Genomic DNA, 25,808 nt, shown 5'->3' on the forward strand with positions numbered 1-25,808 from the left:
GTAACATAATTGCACTAATTTACCACAAAAACAAGGCTAATATAAAAGCAAACAAAACGGCACTACTGCACAGTGACTCATGTTCTTATTTCTAGTATATTGACAAACGCTTAGTTTTGAGAAAATACCATTTCTTACTGCTGCCAGAGGAAACTATATGAACAGTGAACCCCTTGCTGTCTTCTTTATTCTCTCCTAAAGCTTTTGTTCTTTGGACAACTTAATTCATATTTTTTAAAAATGAAAACAAAACCCACAGAGATGAAAAAGGTAAACTCTCAATAGCCACCTTTACTCAATAAATACAATATGGAAGACATCTTAACATAAATGCTCAGATGTTGGATTTTGAAGTCTTCTGAAGCAAAATAAATTGGGAGTCTGTAGGAAATTTGCAAGTGAACAGGGGCTTCTAACTCTTCTTCTATTTTATATTGTCTGGTTAATGACAGTTTCTGAATCAATTCTTGCTTCTGAAAATGTAGTCACTGCAGTTCAGAAGAGATGCATCAATGAAAGACTGTAAACTGCTTATGACAATCTCTGTCCCATCTGTAACTGATGTTTACAAGTAAACAAAAATTCCCACTCCACTGGGGATGGAAAGCAAAGTCTGAGTACTGAGATATTTCTAGTTTGGTTCCTATTACATTTTCAACATCTGAAATGCAATGTTTGCATTCTTTTAGCTGCTCTCAGTCATTTAATAAGTGTAGAGAGACAATACTAACTCGCTTACATAACAGCACCTAACAAACTGAATTTCAACAGCTGACTGAATTAGTCACAAAAATCCCTTTAAACATAGAAAAAAAGTTTAAATAGAGCTTAGAAATGCATGTCAATAATGAATTAGTTGGGATTTACTAAACTGACCAGCAAGCACATAAACTGAACATTCATTTGGTTTCATTTCCAAAACACTTTGAGGCATTTACAATTTTTTTGTTTGGTTGGTTTTTTTAGCTGGATTTCCTACTACTAATCCAGAACAGGAAAATCCAAGCCATTTCAGGCAGTTTCTTCCAAATGTGTTCATTCTTTTCTGGCAAGTTAAACTTGTGCTGGATTACTGGAGCTGTTGATGCCCCTCTACCTCTGAACATCTGCAGCTCAGTTGCTGCCCATGGAGTAGTCCCAGCCTGGCCACGGTATGCCCGGAGCTTGTGAGCATGTTCCCTGTGTAGAGGTGTCATGGTGCACCAGTCCTCTTGTGCAGGTCCTTACGGCTGCAGTGAGCCCACACCTTGCAGCTGAAGTGTCCAAAGGCATCTGCTAGACTCACTGCATCTGTGACGCACCACAGCTCTGGGCCAGTGTAATAAAAATCCAATCTTTCCCTTGAAAGCTGAATTTACTGTGCATTTCCAAAGTAACTGCATAAAAATGTGCAAACCAGTCTGTCCAAGAGAAAAATGTGGAATGTGACCTTTGCGCACTCCAGTTTGAGAACCAGCTGGGTAACACCTAGAAACAAATACCATTAATCTCCTGGGACTTCAGATGAGAACTCAGACACATACAACTAGGAATTATTTTTCAAGACTTGAGGTGTTTTGAGCCACTTCAAAGAAATACGGAGACAGAGATGTTCAAGATGCTGAGCATTTTTATAAACAGGCTTAAATAGTACATGTAAATACTACTAAAGAAATTTAAATGTCTGTGTATATGTCAACTACACAAAAGCACATGAAAGTCTTCTGTTCTTTGTTTAGATGTTTAACTCAAAGCTGATTTTTCAGGAACTGCTTCACATCAAAAAATAGAGTGAGTGAAGTCTGGATATCATTAAAACTGAAAATCTTTTTGTATGACAGCTCTATAAAATATGTCTAATAAAGCATCAAGTATACATTTTATTTATAATTAGCCCTCTCCCATATATTGGTGTACTTAAGTATGCAAGAATGAAACATATCCAACCATGACAGATGATGACAAAACATTTTACAGCTTTCTCTTTTGAACTCTGTATGGCTTTAAGAATACCTTCATGAGAGCAGAGACAGGATATGCAAAAGTTAAATACAAGTTCTATAAATCAAGTACAAGCCTCTGTTCCCAATACTTACACTGTCAAAGACTAATGTTATAAAGACCTATTGAAATACGCAGTGAGTGTGTTAAAATGTTTCATTCTGAAAAGCATTTTTCTCCCTACTTGTTAATGAAAGAACATCTCTTCTTAAAAAAGTGGGTATAATTATGATAGATACCACTAAATGTATTTTAAAAATATTTCTTGCACCCTGGGCTATTTCTAATGAGTTCCACTTACACACAAGTGAGTTTGTCTATAGAAAAGACTAAACAATGCTTAGATAATGAGACATTTGCAACTAGTTCATATACAGATATATGATTGTATGCATATGTTATTTATAAATGCAATTAACCAGATGTTTCAGTTATCAAAGAAAGTGTTCTGGTTATATCAACTCCCTTTCCTCTTCCCTTTTTTCTGTCTTTGCCTTTATGGACTGAAAGCTATATAATGTTCCCTCTGCATCCCTCCTCCCCAGACCTTAAACGTGCTGGATGATCTGCCACAGATCAAGGACAATATGTATCACTTCAGCTAAAAAATGGAAGCAATGTGGCACTATTTACACACAGTAAAATTTCAGTGTGAACCCAATGTTATTAAAATTTTATTCAGTGCAGAGATAAGGACCTTACCAATTTCATACCAAATAATTTAAATCACACAACAAGGTCCTTTTCACATTAGAAAACAACCTACCAGGAAGCAAACAGTCCAAATAAAATGTAAAGCTCTATGTCATCAAGAAAAAAAAAAGACAAAATCCTTTGCTATTCTTATGACTCAAAGGAAAGTACTTTGAAGAAAAAGAATACATGATAATGGTAGATGGTTTAATTATTTGCTTAAATTTTGGTAATTTCACTGAGGAGATTCAGTAAATGTCCCATTTAACATATCTAAAATAATAAACCATGGGGCATCTTTAAGGTTCACATCAGGGAAAAACCACAAACGTACAAGTGTCTCTCCATGCTACAATTACAAGGTATGTCTTCCAGCTGCATGTGCACAATACATTTCTTTGCTCAACTTTGATTATGATGGAACAGTTCAGAATGACCAGACTAGTTTGTTCAAAAGAAACACAAGATTGTCAGGAGCTGGAATCAAACCTGGAGAAAATGCTTATTGTGAGAAAAACCAGCAGCTAGATTACAAAGTAAATTATAGACCTGAGTGAGGACAGTCACCCAAACGGTTTTTAAGGGATTGCCACAACTGGGGAGATGCTGCATTATCAGATTGAGTGCAGAGTCTTTATATTGATAACTTCACTCCCAGTAAGCAAATTGAACAAATGCGGGGAAACATTGCCTTTCATAAGCTAAGTTTTCTATAATTGCCAGTCATCCTTTATCTCTTAATCAGAATTCAAACAGATGACCATACTTTTGCATATGTGCATCATTAAATCATATAAATGAAATCCCCAAAATAGGCATTTGGGGATTAACACACGTTAACTGAATTTCATATTTTATCCCAAATTATGACAATCAGTCAAAATAAAAGGTTGTGTATAATGCTTAATTCAGAAAAAGACAAATTCATTGTATCAAGGAAATGCTGAGCACAGGCCAATTTTGTATGTACTCATCTTAGGTAAAACTCAGTTTCTAATTTATTTTTTTTTCCTCAGGAGGTGAAAAATGTATTTTTGTATACAATAAGGGAATTTTATTTTCCACACATTGTAATAATTATATTGTCATACCACATATTTTTAACATTTTCTTTCCTTTCCATATTTGTATTTTCGCTATGCTCTGAATCTTACATTGGAGTACAATTTCAAAAGTGGTTCTGTGTTTTCTTTCACTAACACAATTATAATTTGCTTTTCACAACACATAGTGTTGGGATACTTCTAAAATATATGTAGAAATCTATTACATTCACATATTTAAAACTAATATCACATCTAAGATTGTAGATTTATGTTAATGGTACCATAATTTATGATCCATAAGTATTACATATAATTAAGAAAATTAGTCAGTGTTTGAAAGCTCCGCTTGCCTGAGTTGTTATGAGTTTTTACATATATTTCTGAGCTATTCTCTCTTGTTCCTTTGGAAAAAACTCTCACGTAACCTTCTGGCACTTTAGAAACAGATGGACTTTCATTACTGTCTAGTTTTGTCCTTCTGTGTCATTTTTTTATCCTTTGATGGGAACTGGAATGGACTATCTAAATATTTATGACTATGTGATCAGGCCTCCTGCTAGCACTCCATTTACCCTTTAGCACTTAATCAGGATGGACATATTTAAAACATCAAGTCTGAATCTTGGCCTTCCTGTAGTCAAAAGATATTTTTCTATAGATTTAAACAAGTTCATGATTTCATCCTCTGAGGCTAGCTTCTTCGGAAAATGTTCTTGTGTTATTTGCTAGCAGTTAGTTTTTACGAAGCACTTCAGATAAAACAGGGTTATCAAGGACAGTGTAAACAAGTCTCAAAAGTAGTGCTAGGACAACTTTTGTATTCATTTGCAAATACTCCTTTATACCTCTTTAAAACTTTCTAAGTCTGAATTTTTTTTTATTTTTCTCAGACTGTATAAATATCATTCACAATGAATTGAAAATAATCACTTCCATGTTACTCTACTACACTAATTCTACGACTTAAATTTTCCTTAAATTTTCATACTAGGAATGACTCTACCTTACCTCTTTAATTTTATTCCTGTAATCCCATCTGCATACAGTCATGGGCTTTTACATAAATTAGGAAGACATGAGCAAGTAAGAAATTTTATTTTTTATAAATTCATTACAAAGTACAGCTCCTATGAATATTGACAAATTTTTTTTTGTTTTATTAGCATTTTGAAATTGTAACCATGAAATACAGTACACACCGATGGATATAAGAAAAAAGTTAGAACCTGATTTATAAAAATTGTTGAATTTCAGTTTAGTTTAAATTTTATTTCAGATCTTCAGTCTAGACCAGAAAGAGGTTTTTGAATCCTGGACTAGATTTTAAGCTAGACATGCTCAGTTTACTGTTTCTTTTCTGGGTGTATTAATAGGATTTGATGGGTACAAGACATTAAATAATTTAACAAATTTATCATTAACAAAGACAACAAATTCACAGCCCATTTTGAATTACTTCTCTATAAACTGGGCAAGGTTTTATTGTCTTTTTTTTTTTTTTCTCTATATGGATTTGTATTTATAATATCTATCACCACCTCTGCTTTGAAATGTTGGTGTCTTCTTTTAAACTTTTAATGAAAAATTCAGGTCTTCTCTCTGATGTCTACATCAGCATCGTTCTAGATTTTAGAAAACTGATACCAAGGAGCAAAAGTAGTGGCAGAAAAATCACAATGAGATTGACATAGGTGACATATAATGCATAAAAAATGTAGGTTCCACGACAGAAAACCATAATTTGCAATTCCTTTGTAAATGGAAGCAACACGTTTATATTAATGCTCTGTGTCAGCATACAAAGTCTGGGGATTAGGTATGTTAGAGAGAAGGGTCCAGAAAAGTAAGGAAAAAAAAACCTGAGCCAGTAATTAGCCTGCCCGGTATAGAACTTCAACAATATAGAACGTCCTCCATACAGCAAATCTGCCTGTGCCTCTTGTAGTTCATGGCAAGACCTCAGCCGGTGGCATGGAGAAGGGATTTATGAGTTCAAGAAAAACTTGTAGACCCAGTAGCCAGTTAACAAAGACCAAAATCTACTTTACGTGAGGGATAGGCTCCATCTTCTGTATTATTTTAAGTATAGATTTCTGTCTGTTAGTAACTGACGAGACCAACAACTAATTAACGAAAAGAGCTGAAAGACTAATGGCCTCTGCAGACCTTGATTTTATTTGTTTGGTGATCAAGAACAGATGCATTTTTGCTCAAATGAAAATGCTCATATTGTTCACCATGAAAATAGCATCCTTTCTGAACAGAGGACCAAGAGGAATATGTTTATATATTTGTGCTAAATTTTTCAAGGGTAAAAGTATCTTGAAGCCTCATTAAAATAAAGCTTTTAAAATAAGAAACTTCATCAGATTTACTATGAAATAAAATTTTAATATTATTTACACTAGCACAACTTTTATTTACAATATTTATGATATTTTATGTTCAAAATTTTCCTGGCTACTCCTAACATCTTCTTCCTAGTGTTTTTCATAAATAACTTGGTATAGTACTTTCTTTAAAATTCTGAAAAGACAGCTATTAACTCAGTGTTTCAATGAAGAGGTAAACTGAGGTGAAGACTGAATGGGAGTAAAAGAGTTATACATAGTATTATTTCTCTGTATGTAATATTTTCATCATAAGTCTGTCAGTGAATTCACAGGACTCACCAATGAGCAATGTATGATTACCGTTCCTGGTCTCTAATTTTGGTCATTCTTTGCTTTTAAACTACTACACCTAGGACAAACACACCTGGAGGCTTACAGATGCTCTCGGGTCCTCAGGACAGGTACTCACACAAAGTTCTTAACTGAGTGTTGAAAGACAGGTGAAAATATATCTCTGCTTATGTATTGTTCATGACTGAATTACACACAAGCATAGGAAAGTATATTTAAAGCACTTGTGTAACCAGCACCTGAATAAGCCATGTTATGCTTGCTGAATTTATGGGTGAAAAAAACCAAAAAGGATCTGTCCTCTTTCATATTCTTTTTAAGGCCTAAACAAAAAACAGCTCATTGAATTCATAATGATTCTTCCTGAAAGAAAGCAGTAAAACTGCTTCTGAGAATAACCTCGAAAAAGGAATCTTCTATCTGACTACTAATGTATGTTCTAAAGAGATACATCACCACTTCAGAACTTACCATCCCCTGTATTTCCCTTAATGCATGGCCTTCTCCATATTAATACAATTGTAGCCAAGAAATATAAGACAGTTTTTAAAAGATTAAAAAATTTATAGTATCTACAAGAGAGAAGCAAACTACTGTTATATAAGTTATTTATTATTACATTATTTATTAACCTATTATGTTAAATTTCCCTCCTGTTTTCTTCTCCATCATTCTCTATTTTTAGCTTGAATTAACTACTCCCAGTGACTTAAAACTACTCAGTTCTGGGGGCTAGAATAATGATAGAATTTGAATTAAAACAAAAGATAACTCTATGTTAGAAGACATAATGAATTATTAATCAAATTGTGCTCTCAAAAAATATGAAAAATAGTAGCAAGATAGTGAAGAACCAGACTCTACAATGAAAGACTACATTGAAAAATGGCTAACATTATTTTCTTAATGTCTTTTTCCAGCTACAGCATATGGTAATAGTGACCGACATTAACATAAGAGTGAAGGTTGTGTAGTGCAACCAGAAAACTTCATCCATTACTATAGAGGTCATCACTCCGGGAACTTGGAACTATGTAGCAACATATGCAGAATCTAGTCAGCCTAGCTGGGTCTAGTCAAGCAAAGGAAAATATAGAAATTATTCACATTTTAATTAAAAATATTAAAGACCACCTTTAAATGGAAAAGCAATTTTTTGGTTGCATGGGATGATGGAGGTGGTGTACAGTCCTGGCTCAGTCTTTAGTATGCTCAGTGACTTTGTAAAAAGTTTCTTCTTCTCACCTAATGTCAGACATCTATAACACAGACACATCTGAGCTAGTTATCTGGATGTCTTTTACAGTTGTCTGACAGAAACAGGCATTTATTTAATCTATTTTAAACACTTATTTTCGGGTAAAATTAATTGTGCTCTAGAAATGCCCCTTTTCTCTCCATTGACTGTATCAGATATATACGTGTCAATATAGTTATCAAAGCATGAACTGATAAATCTCACACCTCGCCACCCCTATCTCCTCTCAACCTTTTTTCACAGTTACCCATCTAAGCTCTAAGATTTCTGTGGTCACTTCTAAGTTTGCTTGGGGATTAATGTAATGGGGTCTTGAATCAATCAAGGGACTATTGCAACAGCATCTTTAAACAATCAAGGCATTCTTCCACTTTTGAAATACCAGCATTATTAATGTGCTTGGAAATGCTTTCCCTGCCTCAGAGTTAGTATAATTTTATATGCTCTAGCCCATAAACCAGTAAGCAGCTGGCATCTTGGACCACTGTGTGAAGGAGGACACCCACTTGATATCATATGTTGTTTGCCCACACAAACTGCTTGCAGCTTTCTTAGTCACATCACTAGCACTATCCAGCATTAACCTGAACATTTGTACAACTGTTGCAAAAGTATTTGGACTCCTGAGATCCCTCTGTGAGAGACTGAAAGAGTTGATATCTCAAACATTGTGGTGGGGCAAGTTCTACTTCAGGACGAACTCTGCATAACAACGCACGCTGCCTAGCAAGGAACCCCAGGTGAAAAGAAGCCGACCAGCACCCATCAGGAACGGGTGCTGGAGGGTGCACAGCTCCCTGCTCTGATGATAATGCTGTTCTGATGTGCTGGGCAGGGCAGATCACCATGCACAGCCAAAGATCACATCTGCAGGGAAGGCGAAGTTACTCCCCAAACAACCCCCCAGCTCACCAACCCATTTCCCAAAGGTTCTGAAAGCACAAACCACACGTGACGCCTAATTAACCTAATAAATTCTAGTGCCCACCTGAAGGAGGGGCAAGGATGATAAAAGGACACAAACTGAAGCCCCACACATGCACACCCTCCAGAACTGGACCCTTAGACAGACGCTGGACCCGGGACTGGTGAAATCTTTCTCTTTTCCTTTTTCTCTCTCTGTCTTGTTCTTTCTTTCTCTCTCCTTTTGCATAATCCCTACACCTCATCCCTTTAGACAAAAACCGTTGACCAAGTCTGGGACTAGGAGTGTATCCAGCTACCCCTGTGTTTCTCTCTGAGGGGTCTAGAAAGCAAGGGGGTCTGCTCTGAAACTCGTGACCCAACAGGAGGGATCTCCTTCTTCCCTGAATTGATGTATATAGTTACCACAGCTTACATAGTTTACAGAAGTAGTCTCATGCCAATTCCTGTTGTGAGAAACCCCATCACCTACTATCATGCCTCCCCAGTTTAGTTACGTTTCTGTCAATAAAATCTTTAACTGATCATTTGGTGTCATTTCACCTTAATTTAGCCCAAGGCAACTTTGAATTAAACACCACTCCCTGGTCTGTCCAGTCTGGGTCATGACACCCTCTTTTCTAAAAATCTACCAACTTTTTTTTTTTTCATCAGAGGATCAGACTCTGTTATTTTCACATGACATAACCTCATTTCTTTATTAGCGAAATATAACCAGGAAAACTCTGGCCTTACTCTTGTTCTGTCAAATTCCCTAAGCAACAGCTTCACACCCAGCTCAGGCATGTGGCTTTGTATTGTGAGACGCCATTCAGAAGGGGAAGGTAATGTCACTAAGAAAACAATTTGGAAAAGCAAACAAATAAAGAACCACTTCTGATTTTCAAATTTAGTTTCAATGTTTGCTTTTATTGCCTACATTCTTCTCTCACAAGGTCTGATTCAATAAAAATTATTTTGACTTCAGTGTAACTTCCCTTTTCACCCAAAGAAAGAAAACTTCTGAGGCTTGCTTAGGCTGCAGTGACATGAAAGCAAGATGCTGTTTTTATTAGATTCAGGAAAAAATCAAGAAAGTAAAATTATTTCCATTTCTACCAAGGGAGTATTTACAATAATGCTATTTTTCAGCTCTGTAAGAACATTGGTTTATTGGAATGTAAATCACCTTGAGAGTTAGCTTTTGGTCTTACAATACATTTTAGCATTTTCTCACTAATATGATTGCATTAGGACCTCTGTTACTAGTTGAGAAATGGGACTAAAATAAAGTTGTTCAGGTCTGGAGTTGTGCAACTGTCCGGCCATTTGCACTGTACAATATATTGGAAAGACCATCTTGCCTTCCAGCCTAATAGCCCATCCTCAGAGCTCAGTCATATTTACAGTCTTCATGTTTCAAAGAATTTTTGTATTGGACTTGCACAATACCAAAGGTAGTACTTGTGCTGCCTTTGTGGGTTTTTTTTCCACCTCCTTCCTCTGCCTTGTTCATGAAAAGACTTAACACCTATGTCCTTGAAATGACTATACATTGGAAATAAATATTGCCTAAACTCTGTCCTCAGATGAGCATGCAGTTTCTGCTTATAGGATTAATAAATGTGACTCACATCCTCTTTGTACCTCAGTAGCTCTGCAGAGAATGCTCAAGAAAAGCAGATGCTATCCTCTTTGCAGAAGTCATTCTGCCAGGCACAGTAACATTTACTAGTCAAGATGAAAATAATGAAAAATTAATCCTGTTGCCATTAGTGGCAAAAGGAAAAACCTCTTAAACAGATGCATCCTTCTACAGTTTGAAAAAATTGCACTTCCATTTTGACAGAAGGGAAGCCCACATGTGCTTGAAAGTATCAGACAGTGTCAGCCCAGGTTAGGATGAGGTCTGGTTTTCTTCAAATATGTTTCTTCACCCTTACTGTGGGCATTCCATGCCAGGAACTAAAAAAGGTCTTCATCCACCCTGTTTAAATGCTAACACATGAACAAACAGATAAACACGGATGATTGGATGGAAAAGAGGAGGTATCTGCAGCCTAAGTACTGAATAGCCTTTTACAGATGTTAAGAATAAAGAGATTTGAAGAGACCTTGAATAAGAGAAAGAGGTAACTCTTTAGACATTTAGGGAGGAATTTTTCAAGCATGACAGACAGCCTAAAAAGAAAAATAAAGATGGCTGTTTAAAAAATTAAAAAATAGATGATGGAGTGTGGCATTATTATCATATGATCGATTGTGATTGGTTTTTGTGATATAATTACAGAATGAAATATGATTGGTAGAGAAAGAAAAGCCCATAAGGAGCTTTGAAACCTGGTGGATGGTATTTGGTAAGATAGATAAAAGGATTAAATAGAACAATGCAAAATGAGAAAGGTATGGAAAGAGACACAGGTGTAAGAAGCCTTAGCGCTGGTGACACAGGAGAAAGTGACTATGCTAGACTTACCTGGAGGGCATTGAGAGACACCAGACACCTATTGTCAAGCACTGAATTTTTGGTGAATACACAGTTCAGTCAACTTCCAAACAGTTGAAAAATCATCACTCTGATTTTGCAGAGAGCACTAAGTTGTATGCCAAAAGAACAGCTCTACCCCATTGAAAAGTGTCCACAGAACCTAGGATGAGACCATTGCCCCTCTAATAAGACATAAAAGTCTTCCTTTAATATTTATATGTTATAGCTTCTAAATTTCTACAGACAGGTCTATAGTTTTTCATGTGTAGAATCTCTAGAAGAAGGAACCATAAATGTAAACAGAATACAAATTAACCCTCACACTAACAGGTAATTCCTTATTTAATTGATAAAAAACAACAAAAGCGTACTTTAAATCACCTTATATTTCAAGACCTGCTGTTGAGCCTTAAAGTATTGGAGTTGCACTTCTATTGTGACTCATTTCAAAATGCATTCAAAAGCTAAATGAATTAGAATTTACAAAATGCATTAAAATTTACATCAGACAGTGATAAATTCTCTTGCAGTAAAATGTTAAATGAAAATGTTCAAGTGAAAACAAAAAATTCAGATTGAGTCATAATAATAATTGTAACAGCACTTTCTACTAACAATGAGTAATCTGAGATACAAATAAGTTAAATGTGCTGTTGCACAACAACTCTATTCCCGAACAGGGGATAGCAAGCAAGACAAAGGCAAAGTGTTAGAAAACAGCTCTGAATTTCTGTCTTGATTTCCTTCCTGCAGCAGTTCTAGGTCTGTCTATGAATGTCAAGGCTTACCTATTTTGATTACTCCTTACACTTTGTAAAGTGTCAGAGAGTACAAATGGGAGTACAAATATGATGCATTTAACTGGCTTACAACAGAGAAGCACAAAGTATTAAAAGGGTTTCTGGTTTTTTTCTGTTCAAAATTTAAAATTTGCATTTTAGATTATTAGAATATGTAGACAATTTTTTACAGCCACAAGCAAATAATTTATTAGAAAATTAATTCTAATTTTAATTATGACAAGAAATACCTTGTATAATAAAACATAAGATGAAGAAATTTTACATTCAAAGAGTGTTTGATCTCTTTCTTCCACATTTTTTGAGGACTCTCCTTGAAAGTTAACAGATAGAGCTATTTAGAGTGTGACTTGACACTTGGGTCTTCCTTTTGTGCAATTATGGATATTTTTGTAAGAAATTTTGAAGCAGGTTACTCTTTTTGTCAAATATACATGTAATATGCATGCTACTGCAGGACAACCCCAGCTAGGAGGGCTGAATGAAGTTTGACAGACTTATCAGCCATGCTATCCATAAGGTCTTCCAAAGCAGTCATATAACAACCAATAAGTGAATGGTATGTGACAGCAGGGAATTATCATTGTAGGAACTATTAAAGATATCTAAAATTGCACAATAGCCTCAGTAAGATTAAGGATTTAATTTGTTTATTTTTGAGGAAGATACACTTGAGGTGGAAACAGAAGACAGTTGTAGTGCAGTGGGGAAAGTGTGCATACAATACTGTAGTGCAAGTGCAAATTGCACCTAAGCATAGGTTGTACAGGCCTTTTTTGTGACTGTATGGAAAATAGACCAACTCTTATCTTATAGTTATTTTAATAAAATGTCATACAGATAAAGCATAAAGGAAAATGTATCAAGATTTATTTAATAACATTTCCAGCCACCAATACGTCTCACAAAGCATACTTTGCAGTGTTGCTAAGGAAATTTCAGAGTAAATGTTTGCACACAATAGCCTGCAAATGGTGATAACAAAAGATTCAATCTGCTCTGAAGGTAGGGGGTAGCGCACCAACATCTGCTCTTACATCTCTTTTCACTGTTAACATGCAAAATGCAAAGAAACCAGAAGGCTGAAAAAAAATCTGGTGTGTTTAGTACAAATGACTAACACTATAGGGAAACAATAGCTCCTAATTTATTGTCATGTTGGGATCTGTTCCCTTCATGATTATAAATGAATATAGTTTATAAGTGAAAACAGATTGCAGGGGTGTTTTCAGAAAAAAATGGGCAGATGCTGAACACTCACATGTAATAGGAAGAAATTCTTTTCCTAAGAAATAGGTTGTCTTAAATCAATGACTCAATATATTTATTTTCTGGTTAAGTAAGAACAGGATGGCACTTTCCTAACTTTGGCTGCTTGTTACTTTTTTTAACTTTATCAACATTTTGCTCCAAAATAGTGTGATTTTTTTTTTCAGATATATTTCTATAAATGTTACATAAACCCCACAGTTTTAATACACAATTTAAAAAAAAGAAATAGGAACGCGAATAAGGAAAAGATTTTTCTTTAGTAATAGCAGGAGGGCATGAGAAAGAGGAATGTTTTGCTTAAAAATTAAGGGCCAAATTAGTTATGGCTCTCTATTAGAAAGCTTACTTCCTGTGCAAAGAAAAGTTATGAGAAGGTCCACCTGAACTTTTAGTCTTACAGCATGCTTTGATGTAGCATTTGTCATTAACTTTTTAAATCAAGTGTCACAGCATAACATCTAGGAAAAAGAAAAGAAAAAAAGGAAAGGAAAGGGAAAGGAAAGGGAAGGGAAAGGGAAAGGAAAGGGAAAGGAAAGGGAAGGGGAAGGGGAAGGGGAAGGGGAAAGAGAAGGGAAGGGAAGGGGAAGGGAAGGGAAGGGGAAGGGAAGGGAAGGGAAGGGAAGGGAAGGGAAGGGAAGGGAAGGGAAGGGAAAAGTGTTACCTGCTACATATAGAAAGACAGGTTAAATAAATATTACTATATTTTCCAAGGTAACTAGTAATTTTGTTTTTTCTAATCAATGCATAAGTTCCATGATTTAATGAATATGTAGTTACTATGCACTGTAAGCTTGGTTTTCTTTAAATAAACTATCTTATTTCTTCAATGAGGAGATAGAAACCTGAAAAAGAATGGAACAGCCACAACAGTTTTACATGAGCTGTTATTAACAGTTCTATAAATTTTATCATTAAGTGATGCTACTGCACAAAAGATAAATACTACAAGAAATCTTATTCTCATTTAAGAGAGCTTATAGCTAACTTCCACAGGAAAAAACAGCACTTAAAACTCAAGAGCGTGTGATGGATCAGGAACAGCAATGTGTTGGGGTTTTTTTTGTCTGTATTTCTTCTCCATAGGTATTTTTAACAGCAAGGCTTTAGAAGGATGAAACTATCAAAATAGATCTCAGCCTGAGCAGAATGAACTTCAGGGAAAGTATTTCTCCTCAGTCAATCTTACACCTCCAGAGTGAATACTAAATATTTTAAGTGGAAATTAATGAATTTTGCCACATTTCCAAACCTTTCTTTTCCTTGGAGTCAGCACAGCAGTTCAGTGTACCGTACTTTCTGCTTCACTGACCCTCTGTGCCCTGTGTTTCAGGTCCTGCTTCAGGCATGGTTTAAATTTTTGATGAGGATGAGTTAGTGTCTGGATCTCAGCAGCACTGAATTCAGGGTTAAGGCAGTAAGTAATAAAGGGTGTCTAAATGCAAGTGCCTGTATTACACTCTGAAATTAGTCATCCTTGTATTGCTGAAGATATTTGGACAATTGAGAAACATTAAGGATTTAAGGAATCAGTATCATGAGTGGAAAGAAAATTCTTTTTATTTTTATGTAGCCATAGATCTTATTATAGGACTTGCTTATAGTATACATTAGGTGAGAATGATGTTATTTTAAAAATATGGATATTATTTTAGCTTAATCACAGAGAACTGGATGAGGTAAAGAACCATTAATGAAGAGTGAAAAGTAAATGTTATTGCACATGAGATACGAGACTGTCAGTGAAGAAGAGGAAATCATGTCATCTGACAATTAGAAGAGAAATGGCTCCATACCATGAAGGAGTTTGGAGAAGAAGTTACTTTAAGGGCTCAAGAGAAAAAGATGGAGAAAAGATCACTGAACAGAAAGAAAGTAGGTAGAAGAAGACTGTCAACAACAGCAAGTCAGAAAGACATGGTGGATTTACAGACAGAAATATAGCTCTGCTGGGGCTGCTGTGTCTTTGGGACAGGAGTTAGAAAGGAATTGTTCCATCTGCCATGGGCAGGATCTGGAAGAGGTTTGGTATTATCTTTTCATAGAGTAATGGTGCAAGCAAAGAAAAGAGCTACAGGAAGTGGACAGTTAATGCAGAGACTTTGTTCTGATCCCACATTCATCAAGGAGTTGTGCTGCAAAGGTGGTTTAGGTTGCTTTGCAACTCATTTCTACTTGGCTTGCCACATATTTCAATTGTGTGGACGGACCATCTTTCCAATACTGGTTTGTTATGACAATTTGGAGAAGCCTGGAAAACTACTGGGTGTTTGTATTTGCTAATCTAGCATTTAATGATGGTGTTAGTATGCATATTAATGCATATAGGAGCCATGTAAACCACAGGAAAAACACTCAGTTTAAAAACATGAAATAAATACATTTTTTTTCTTAAATTCTACATGCAACTGTAATGAAGAGAGCTTAATTAAGCTATGCCTTGTCTCCATAAAAGAATGAAGCGCAGGTCAAGACATTTATCACAGAAAGTAGAATTCAAACTGCTACAAAAATTATAGAGTAATAGGAATATTTTGATGAATTTACCTCCACGTTACCCAAAAAACATAACTGTGTCTTCACTGGTTGATAATCAAGCTTTTCTACAGCAAAGGGCACTAAATAATACATTAGAATATGCATTAAAAAGTCCTAAATTTGCCTTTGTAGGTAGAGTTGAATGGTGTTGCTAATTTTGGGGTTTATATTAAGAATGAACCTATGCACAACAATATGTATGTAGTGACTCTATAAAAAAATGATCCAAGTTGAACTCTTCTCAACCTTTCCTAAGTGTTAGGACTAAATTATCTGTTTGAATGCTTCCATCTCAATAGAGTGTGGAAGTATTTTCTTTATTGTATTTTTCTCACCAAGGACATTCTATAAAAAAAATTAATTGTCACATCAAAGATGCTGGCTTCACATAAGCTTCATGACTGTCAGCTATTTCCATCCCATCATTTCTGGATGGAAAAGGGAAGCAAGGGAAGGGAAGGGGAGGGGAGGGGAGGGGAGGGGGAGAGAAAAGGAAAGGACCAAAAGTCTCTCCTTTTTTCTCCCACCTTCTGCTGCCTAGCCCTCAGAAAAGGAACCATTTTTCTCCCGTACCCAAGTCTGAGACCTCCCAGAGCTCTGGGCTCATTTCAACCTTCTTTTAACAGGCAGAAAGGAATCCTACTGCTTGAATGGGCTTTGGTACAGGTATGTAGGGTCACCCTTTTCTGTTAGATGTTCCTGAAGATGTTTCTGCTTGACCTCTGAATTGTTTAAATCCACTTTATTCAGAAGTCTATAACCAGTGTAGAAATTCACTAAAATAAATAACCTCTACATGGAAGTTTTCAAGGAGAAAATTAAACATAATACAAGTGTGGAGATTTTACTCTCATTTTTATTTTGATGTGATTTATCATCAGACAGGATTTTTTTCTTCCCTCCAGCTTCCACAGAGTTGAAACAACTTTCTTCTCCATTGCCATGTTGTATGACAGACAGTAGGATTAATGACAAAGAACAAAAATCCTTTTGTTATTTAACAGATAACTCTATCATAACATACTGCATGTAAAACAATAAATCTCCCCTGCAGTGCCACTGAGCAGCTAGTCTGTGGGGCTCTAACACCTTTGCACCAATGGTGTAACATTGTATTTAGTTCCAACTAGTATGATCCCATGTATTCAGTATGGGTCAGCATGGACAAATACAATGACTACTGTGGGAAGAAGCTAGCAAGAGAGCAGCCACTCCACCTGTATATTTTTTGCATTGATTGTTTTTTTTTAACATCCTATTGGAGTTAGGTCAAAGACAAGCAATACATTTCAGCATTGTTTGATTTTTTCAACTGCTTCCTCAGCCAACTACAGATCATACATTTAAAATTCTTTCACATTAAAATGGTAGGGTAATAACTTCACATATTGTATGGGTAGGATGCAAGTTACTGGTGCTAAAATTAGCAGGCTGATAACTTTATGGGAAAGCTAGGTTTGCACACTTGTTTTGTGTTGATTTCATGCATACTTCTAATTATCTGTGCTGTCAATAAAATAAGGCACCACCTCTCTGTCAATCAATGGACCAAAATGTAATATCCGTTGAACATTTTTTTTCTATCAAAATGAGTAAATTGATTTTGTTAATCCAAAACGTTCCTCCTTAGTTCTAAAAATAGGGTCTAGGTATATTTCTTTAAAAATGGAGTAAATACATCTGAATGCATTTGTCTGCCATCATTTTTTCCCCCTGTAAGTTCCTACTTACTCTATATGTCAAATCATTAAAAGAATAGAAACCCTATCTGGTTTAAGTGACTTCCTATGTGGGAGTTGTGTGTAGTAATAATTTCAGTTGAAATAGACATACTAACATAGTGTTACTGGCCTTTGGCTTTCTGCTACGAGTATAGTACCACCAATGACCTACTGAGTCTGTCCCCTTCAGAGATGAATTTGAGCAGAAATTTAGAATGTGTAGATGGGCACAAAAAGCTGTTTGGAGCATGGAGATGGTGAGAAATAAGCTTGTCAGTCACTCTTATGGTTTCCCCCTTAACTGACATACATCTGCATTAGTACATGGTTTTTCCTAAGTGCCAGTAATCTACCCAAGGGGAATTAAAGACTGAAAGAAAATGCTAAAAGGTAGGCTGCTGTCAATGACTGGAAACAGACTAGTTTATTGCCATATGAACATCAATCCATCACTCAGGGCATAGTACCTGGGGATTACAAGTACTACTGATACTTGTCAAAATGAGTTTTCTCTTTTTACCTGTAGCTTTACTCTGCCTCTGTCCAAAATAATGATGCTGTTGATCCAAGTATTTTGCTCTGATGAAGTGCTGCTTGGCAGGCATGAGACTACTGAGGAAAATGTTGTACACACAGTAGTGCTTTGATGAAGTCTGCTCCCAAATAGGCTATTACTACAGTTGGAAAAAGAGCCATGACTAGGACCCCTTTCCTTCCACCCATGTTTTTATGGCAGAAGATAGAAAAGGGATTTCGCAGCGTTGGTAAGATAACGATATACCTCTTGATGACCCCAACAGAAAGATGGAGTACTTTAATGGGCAAAACAATCAAGCTCTCTCGTACATCTTCCTATTTCACCACCACTTTTTTTCATTGCTTGTGAATATGAAGAACTACTGATTAAAAACAAAACCCAAAACAACACATGAGAGAGAATAAACTGCATTGATCCTCTCTATTGGTAAGTTGCATACTTGTCAGGAGAGACAAATAGAAACCAGAAAACCAGCTCTGGTCATTGAGTCCTTTTAACAAATCTTCCTTTAATCTGACTGAGGTTTTACCTAAGACTTCAGTGACTTAAATGTGGTTGAGTAGGAGAGGCTAAGAGTAAGAAAAGATGACAATACAAGATTAGGAATACAAAGCTGCACATCTTTCTCACTCTTTTAATCACATATGACTTTAGGATTTTATTTCAGCTAATTTTGCTTTTTAAGTGATTATTTTAAAAGATTTATAGGGTGGTAATAAATATTGGTAAACACAGTAAGCAGGACAGTAAATCACTGTTTTAGCGATAAATGTTCCTTAATGATTAAATAGTAAAACAACAATGACAAAAAAGGTTTCTGCACCCTTGGATTTTTAATAACAGGTGGAATCATCAAATCAGAAGAATAGAACTACTTACAAAAGCTTGGTTTCTGTGTTAAAGTGAAATATGCTATTTAATACAGTCAAATTGCTACTTGAGACTGCAAAAATTCATACATTCCACTTTTATTTTGAAAAGTGGATATTTAAGTAGAAATATTTAAAATAAATATACAACTCAGTTTAGTCTAACTTCAGAAGTTAAAATGTAGATGTGTTTATCTAATCTGTGGCTCCTTCCATAATCAACAGAGAAAAATTAGTGCATTCATTCAATTAACTTCTCAGCTTTAGTATGAGACAATTTCAATTGTTTTGCTATAGAATCAGCCAGGCTCAGATGTCTAGAATACAGACATCTACAGTTGGCCAAACTGAACCTGCTTTAAGGACATTTCTATACCAATAAATAACACGGGTATAGGGAGCAACTTTGGCATTATGACACTATTCATCTATGTTTCATCCAGCTATATTCCTGGTTTTAGGCCAGAAACCAGACTGACCCTGGTTTATTTAGAAGCAAATAGTTTCCAAAACCATCTTACATGTTTAATTTCAAAAACAGATATCCAAAGCAACAAACATAAAGATAGTGAGATGACTGAGTTAAGAAAGAGTAGAGCTAATTGGCATTCTGGTTAAACAGGTTTTTTCTTTGGTTTCTTGCCCAAAAACTTTGAATTATCTCAATTGCATTACTAGTAGTGGCACACAAATATGAAAACCTTGAGGAGGGAGAAAAAGAGCCAGCTGTATTATAAGCACTGCAAAAAGACAAGGCATTTTACAACTTTGTCATAACCCTTGAAAACAGAGGGTGGTTGGTAATCAACAACTGCTGAATACAAGATGTCATTTTCAAGGAGACAAGACAGAAAGTTTACATGGTTATAAAGCTTAAAAACAGACCAAACGTCCATTTCCTTCAAACTGTCAGCAGCCACCTCTGTGTTTGTTTGTCACTAATGAATTGCTGACCTTCTGCCAAGGCAACTTGCCATGGTTACAGCAAGAATCATAAGATAAAGATCCCAGGTTTATTGCACATTTGAGTGTAAGCGCACAAGACTATCCTTGCATTGTAAAATGCTTAATTTTATGAGAAGGAGAGCAATCTGACTGGATGTGCATAACAGGAACCAGAAGAAGGAATTAAATTAAGCATTTTGGCAGTACTAGCTGATAAGAATTCTGGAAGTAACTTCAGCAGGGATTTACAGGCTTCTAGTTAACATCACAATTTCTCATCAGGCATGCAGTGCATAGCTTTAGGGGACAGTACTCTTCCAGGTCAATCTCCTGCATCAAGCAGATCTGCTCTTGCTGTAAGAGCATCTTTAAAAAAAAACAACGAAACAACAAAAAAACACCAACAACAACCCTGCCAACAACCAAGAAACAATAACAACAGTAAAAAAGAAAGCCTTATATAGGCTGAAATTCAAGAAAAGGATGAGTTTGTAATAGAGAGAGAAAAGATAACACATTCCAAAACAATGGACTAGCTTCAGAGCTGGTGCAAGTAAAAATATATGTCTGAGCATGGACATCCCCCAAGCAATGAATTTTTAACACTTATGTGCATATTTGGCATTTACGTGTGTACATTAAAAACTCACTTGTATTTAACTATTTATTTTTAAACAAACCAATTTTATTATGATATTTAAAATCTTGATGCTATGAAATCTGATTGCTTCCTTTGAAGCTCTTGGCACCTGCTGACTTCAGAAGTGGATGTACTGCAAGGGGAATAGAAGTGTCACCCATGTTAAAATTCTGTTAAGCAAGAAGGAAAAGTTTTTTTTTAGGGAAAGCTTTGCTGTCATAAAATGAGACATGCTTAGTTTTCAAGGATCGTGTGTAACCCTGGGAGATAACTACTATTTCTGGATTAATTTTGTAATAAACTGACATTTCTGAACTTTAGAAATTATAACTTCTAGTAAGCATTTATGAGCCAGGATTAAAAGAAGAAAAGATGAAATACAGATCTAAATAATTTAAGTAGCCAACTCATTTCAGGTTTCTGGAAATTTCTTCTTCCACTAAGATGTTCAGGGCCTTACAGCAAGCATTAGCAGAGTCAGTACATACTAGAGTTTGGACTGATCAGAACTTAAAAGCAAGGCAACAAACAACTCCTGATAATAATGGGCCAAATATACTGCGAATGTAAGCGAATTCATTTTCATTAGTGATTGATTAGTGGGCACAACTCTTAGCAGTTTTATAGTTAATTGGTTTAATGTTATTAAACTAACAATTTAGGAGTAACTATGTAAATTAAATATAATAGCAACTATGTTGACATACAATCTATTACATATTGTAAACACCATAAAATGCCGATAACTCATCTCCTAGGAGAAAAAATGATCAGCTTAACTGCAGGAGGAAATTGCTGAACTTCCCACATAGCTTCTTAAAATCGCTTGCTTGGTCATTTTTTTTAATCATAATATCCTATATATCATAATATGTAGGAAATTATTCGTGGTGTTCTGTAATGAAAATACCACTGTTGTTAATTAACAATTAACAGGATTCTAAAAGTCAAGATGCATTCTAATTCATTGCTTGGATTATCAGTCTTCCTAGCATTCATGCACCCAAACTTGGCAGAGCTGGTGCTGGTCAAAGAAACTTTGTCCTATCAGAATACACTGTTCTACAAACTTGAAGGCTACTTTGTGATCTTACGTGATTTCACAAGATTTTTAATTTAGATTACATTTAGGAAATAAAATTGAGGCAATATGAAAACATCTCCACTTAAATATTTTAATATTGACTCTCTTTTTGAGACTCCCTTTTTGAAATAAGTTTTCACTTAGATATTTTTAAATCTCACATGTATTGAAAAGGAAACTTGAAACAGAAATAAAATGGTTTGAGTCAAACACTTAAAAAAAAAATGTCTTTGGGAAAATTAAGAAAGGTTTTGTAGTACAAATTGATTTAAACTAGAAGAAAGCATTTGGTATGCACAAACTCTTTCATGAATGTAATTTCTGTCCCCCATAGGAATCTCCATCAGAGCTTGTTTAAACAGGGGAAATCTTTGTAAAATGGTTTTCTTCCCATTGCATGCACCTTTCTCTTGTTTCTCTGCCTGAGACTTTCAAAGCATATCCCCATGACCCTATTATCTTGCTCATCTCTTCTTGAGAGGAGAGAAGACTGACAAACAAGGTGTCTTATTCTTGCTTATAATCTTCACCCCCAAAACTCTGTGGGAAACATAAGGACTAGCCCTGCCCAGCTGACCCTCTTTGCTGGCCCATCCCTAAAGTCATCCCAAGGGGAAGTTTAGAGCATTGAGGATACAACTGTGCAGTAGCCCACCTCCTATCACTATTGTGATTATTGAGGTTCTCTGGAGACCATCTGTTCAGTTTTAATAAATGCAGTGGAGTATTAATAACTGACTAAAGCTGGTAACTTTCTATTTTAGTGCTACATTAAATTAGCTCTGCATTACAATAGAACTCTTATGGCTGTATCTATGACATCCAATATAATTTTAAATGAATTCATTGTTATTAGTGCATTTACACTGCATAACAAGGAGTTAAGAATGACATGACACTCAGAAAAAAATCATTACCATTAAAACTTAAGTACAGTTACTGCACTGTATGTTAAAGCTTTTTTTTTCCTTTGCTGTAGCTTTTACTTAGTTAGTAAATCCACATCACTCAGATACATGAAAATTTGAAGCAGAACAAGAGCCTTACCATCCACAAATCCTTAATAATGGTTTGATCTCTCTTTTTTTTTGTCTTTTTTTTTTTTTATCTTTCAAGAGCTATTTCAACTAATCTTTTCAAGGGTTTGTTGGCATCCTTCTACAGCAGCCATCCTGTTTAAATTTAAAAGGTGTAGAGACTAGCTTGGACAATAAAATCCAGTTTTCCTGACATTGACATATTAAGATGCCACTCTAAAGCAGCTGTTGAACAGAAAAGCGTTAGGGATCACAATTTCAGAAGGGTTATATTACCTCTGTGGTGCATAATTCCTTAAATGTTGTATTACACAGGTGAATAACCCATGCAATTATTTTTGTTTTGCATCAGCGTATATTTATCCTAAATTTTATTTCAAAGTTGGGATGTCCTTAAATGATAGAGGTTTATACATACAAGTACAGAAACAATATGAACCAATCAAGGAACTTCTTCTTCACTATGTCCATCTGATTTTATGTCAGAATCATCAAACAGTACAGGGATTGTCTGTAGTTTGCCTGTGAAAACTGGCATGCACTTTAAATGAGAAAGCCATGCCATGTGCATAAAAATATCATTGTTCTTTTCCAAGTTTAGCTTCACTTCACTGACAATTCAGAGTTAAGTCTGTATTGTTCAGAAGATAAGGAGCTAATGCAATGGCACTGTTTCTTCCTGTATCCTTTGCTGTATAGCCCTCACAGGCAAAACCAAAAAAAAAAAAGAAAAAGAAAAATATTTAGCTGTCTTTCAAAACTCTGTGTTCTAAGTTTCCTCTAATCTTGGCAACTCAGATCATGAAAAGTTTTATAACTTAATAATTGGAAAAGAGTAGTTTTAATCTGTCCAAGGATGTCAAGGGCAACAAGAAAAGCGTCTATAGGTACATCAGTGATAAAAGAAGGACTAGGAAAAATATGGGCCCTCTCCAGAAGGAAACAGGAGACCTGGTTACCCAGGACATGGAGAAGGCTGAAGTAGTCAATGACTTTTTTGCCTCAGTCTTTACCAGCAAGTCCTCCAGCCACACCGCCAAAGATGCAGAAGGCAAAGGCAGGGACTAGGAGAATGAAGAACCACCCACTGTAGGAGAAGATCCTGCCTGAGACCATCTAAGGAACCTGAAGGTGCACAAGTCCGTGGGACCTGATGAGATGCATCTGTGGGTCCTGAGGGAACTGGTGGATGAAGTGGCTAAGACACTCTCCATCACATTTGAGAAGTTGTGGCAGTCTGGGGAAGATCCCACTGACTGGAAAAGGGGAAACAAACATAACCCCCATTTTTAAAAAGGGAAAAAAGGGCGACTTGAGGAACCACGGGCCAGTCAGTCTGACCTCTGTGCCCAGCAAGATCGTGGAGCAGATCCTCCTGGAAACTACGCTAAGGCACATGGAAAATAAGGAGGTGATTGGTGACAGCCAACATGGCTTCACTGAGGGCAAATCATGCCTGACATATATGGTGGCCTTTTACGATGGGGTTACAGCGTTGGTGGATAAGGGAAGAGCAACTGACGTCATCTACTGGAGTTATGCAAAGCATTTGACAGTGTCCCGCACTACATCTTTGTCTCTAAATTGGAGAGACAAGGATTTGGTGGATGGACCACTCGGTGGATAAGGAAATGGCTGGATGGTCGCACTCAAAGAGTTGCCGTCAATGGCTTGATCTCCAAGTGGAGACCAGTGACGAGTAGTGTTCCTCAGGGGTCGGTATTGGGACCGGTGCTGTTTAACATCTTTGTCAGCAACATGGACCGTGGGATTGAGTGCACCCACAGCAAGTTTGCTAACAACACCAAGCTGTGCTGTGTGGTCGACACGCTGGACGGAAGGGAAGCCATCCAGAGGGACGTTGACAGGCTTGAGAGGTGGGGCTGTGCGTACCTCATGAAGTTCAACAAGGCCAAGTGCAAGGTCCTGCACAAGGGTTGGGGCAATCCCAAGCACAAATACAGGCTGGGCAGAGAATGGATTGAGAGCAGCCCTGAGGAGAAGGACTTGGGGGTCTTGGCTGATGAGAAACTCAACATGACCCAGTAAGGTATGTCTGCAGCCCAGAAAGCCAACCGTATCCTGGGCTGCATCAAAAGCATCATGACCAGCAGGTCGAGGGAGGTCATTCTCCCCCTCTACTCCGCTCTCGTGAGACCCCACCTGCAGTATTGCGTCCAGCTCTGGGGTCCCCAACAGAAGAAGGACACGGACCTGTTGGAGTGAGTCCAGAGGAGGGCCACGAAGATGATCAGGGGGCTGGAGCACCTGTCCTATGAGGACAGGCTGAGGGAGTTGGGGTTGTTCAGCCTGGAGAAGGGAAGGCTCCAGGGACACCTTATAGCAGCCTTCCGGTACCTAATGGGGCCTACAGGAAAGCTGGAGAGGGATGTTTTACAAGGACGTGTAGTGATAGGACAAGGGGTAATGGCTTTAAACTGAAAGAGGGTAGATTTAGATGAGATGTAAGACAGAAGTTCTGCACTGTGAGGACGGTGAGACACTGGAACAGGTTGCCCAGAGAGGCTGTGGATGCCCCATCCCTGGCAGTGTTCCAGGCCAGGTTGGACGGGACTTTGAGCAACCTGGTGTAGTGGAAGGTGTCCCTGCCCATGGCAGGGGGGTTGGAACTAGATGGTCTTTAAGGTCCCTTCTAACCCAAACTATTCTATGATCCTATGATTCTGTGATATATAAAACAAATATGAAGTTATTGGTTCTTTTTGAGAACAGGGTTACAGTGCGTTATTTTTCAGGACACTCTTTCTTTATGTCTCCTGCCGTTTTGCTGGTGAAACCCACACTTTATTTTTCAGAATTGTATTATGATGCTTGCATTTAATTTCCATTAAAAAAAATCTGATTCCAACTCAGTGGAAATTCCACAGCAAAATCTTCATTAATTACAACCATTTCTTATACAAATTCACATACCAATTAGTTTTTTTCAAGAATTTCCTTCCGAAAAAAATTTAGTCTTGTAGCAAAGTCTTATACTGTGAGTTCCAGAAACTGTTTTCTGACTTCCTTTATAAACCTATCACATTTGGGTCACTTTGTTCTGACAGGGTATACAGTGGTGATCTAAATGGTTGTCAGGTCATATGCTTGTAAGCATGAATATCAACTGCTGTCACCCACTCATCCAGGGAATGACCCAGGAGCAGAATTTTTTAACAGAAAGCAAGAGGACTGTGAAGAACCTGAAGAACTTTAGAGCATACTGTTGACTGGACAAGACTATTTTTATGTCTCTCAGGTGTGTTAGTTTCAGTCAGAGTTTAGATAGGATGAAAGAGCTATGGTTGACAGTAG

Source organism: Haliaeetus albicilla, chromosome Z, assembly GCF_947461875.1.
Source record: "Haliaeetus albicilla chromosome Z, bHalAlb1.1, whole genome shotgun sequence".
NCBI classification, from domain to species: domain Eukaryota; kingdom Metazoa; phylum Chordata; class Aves; order Accipitriformes; family Accipitridae; genus Haliaeetus; species Haliaeetus albicilla.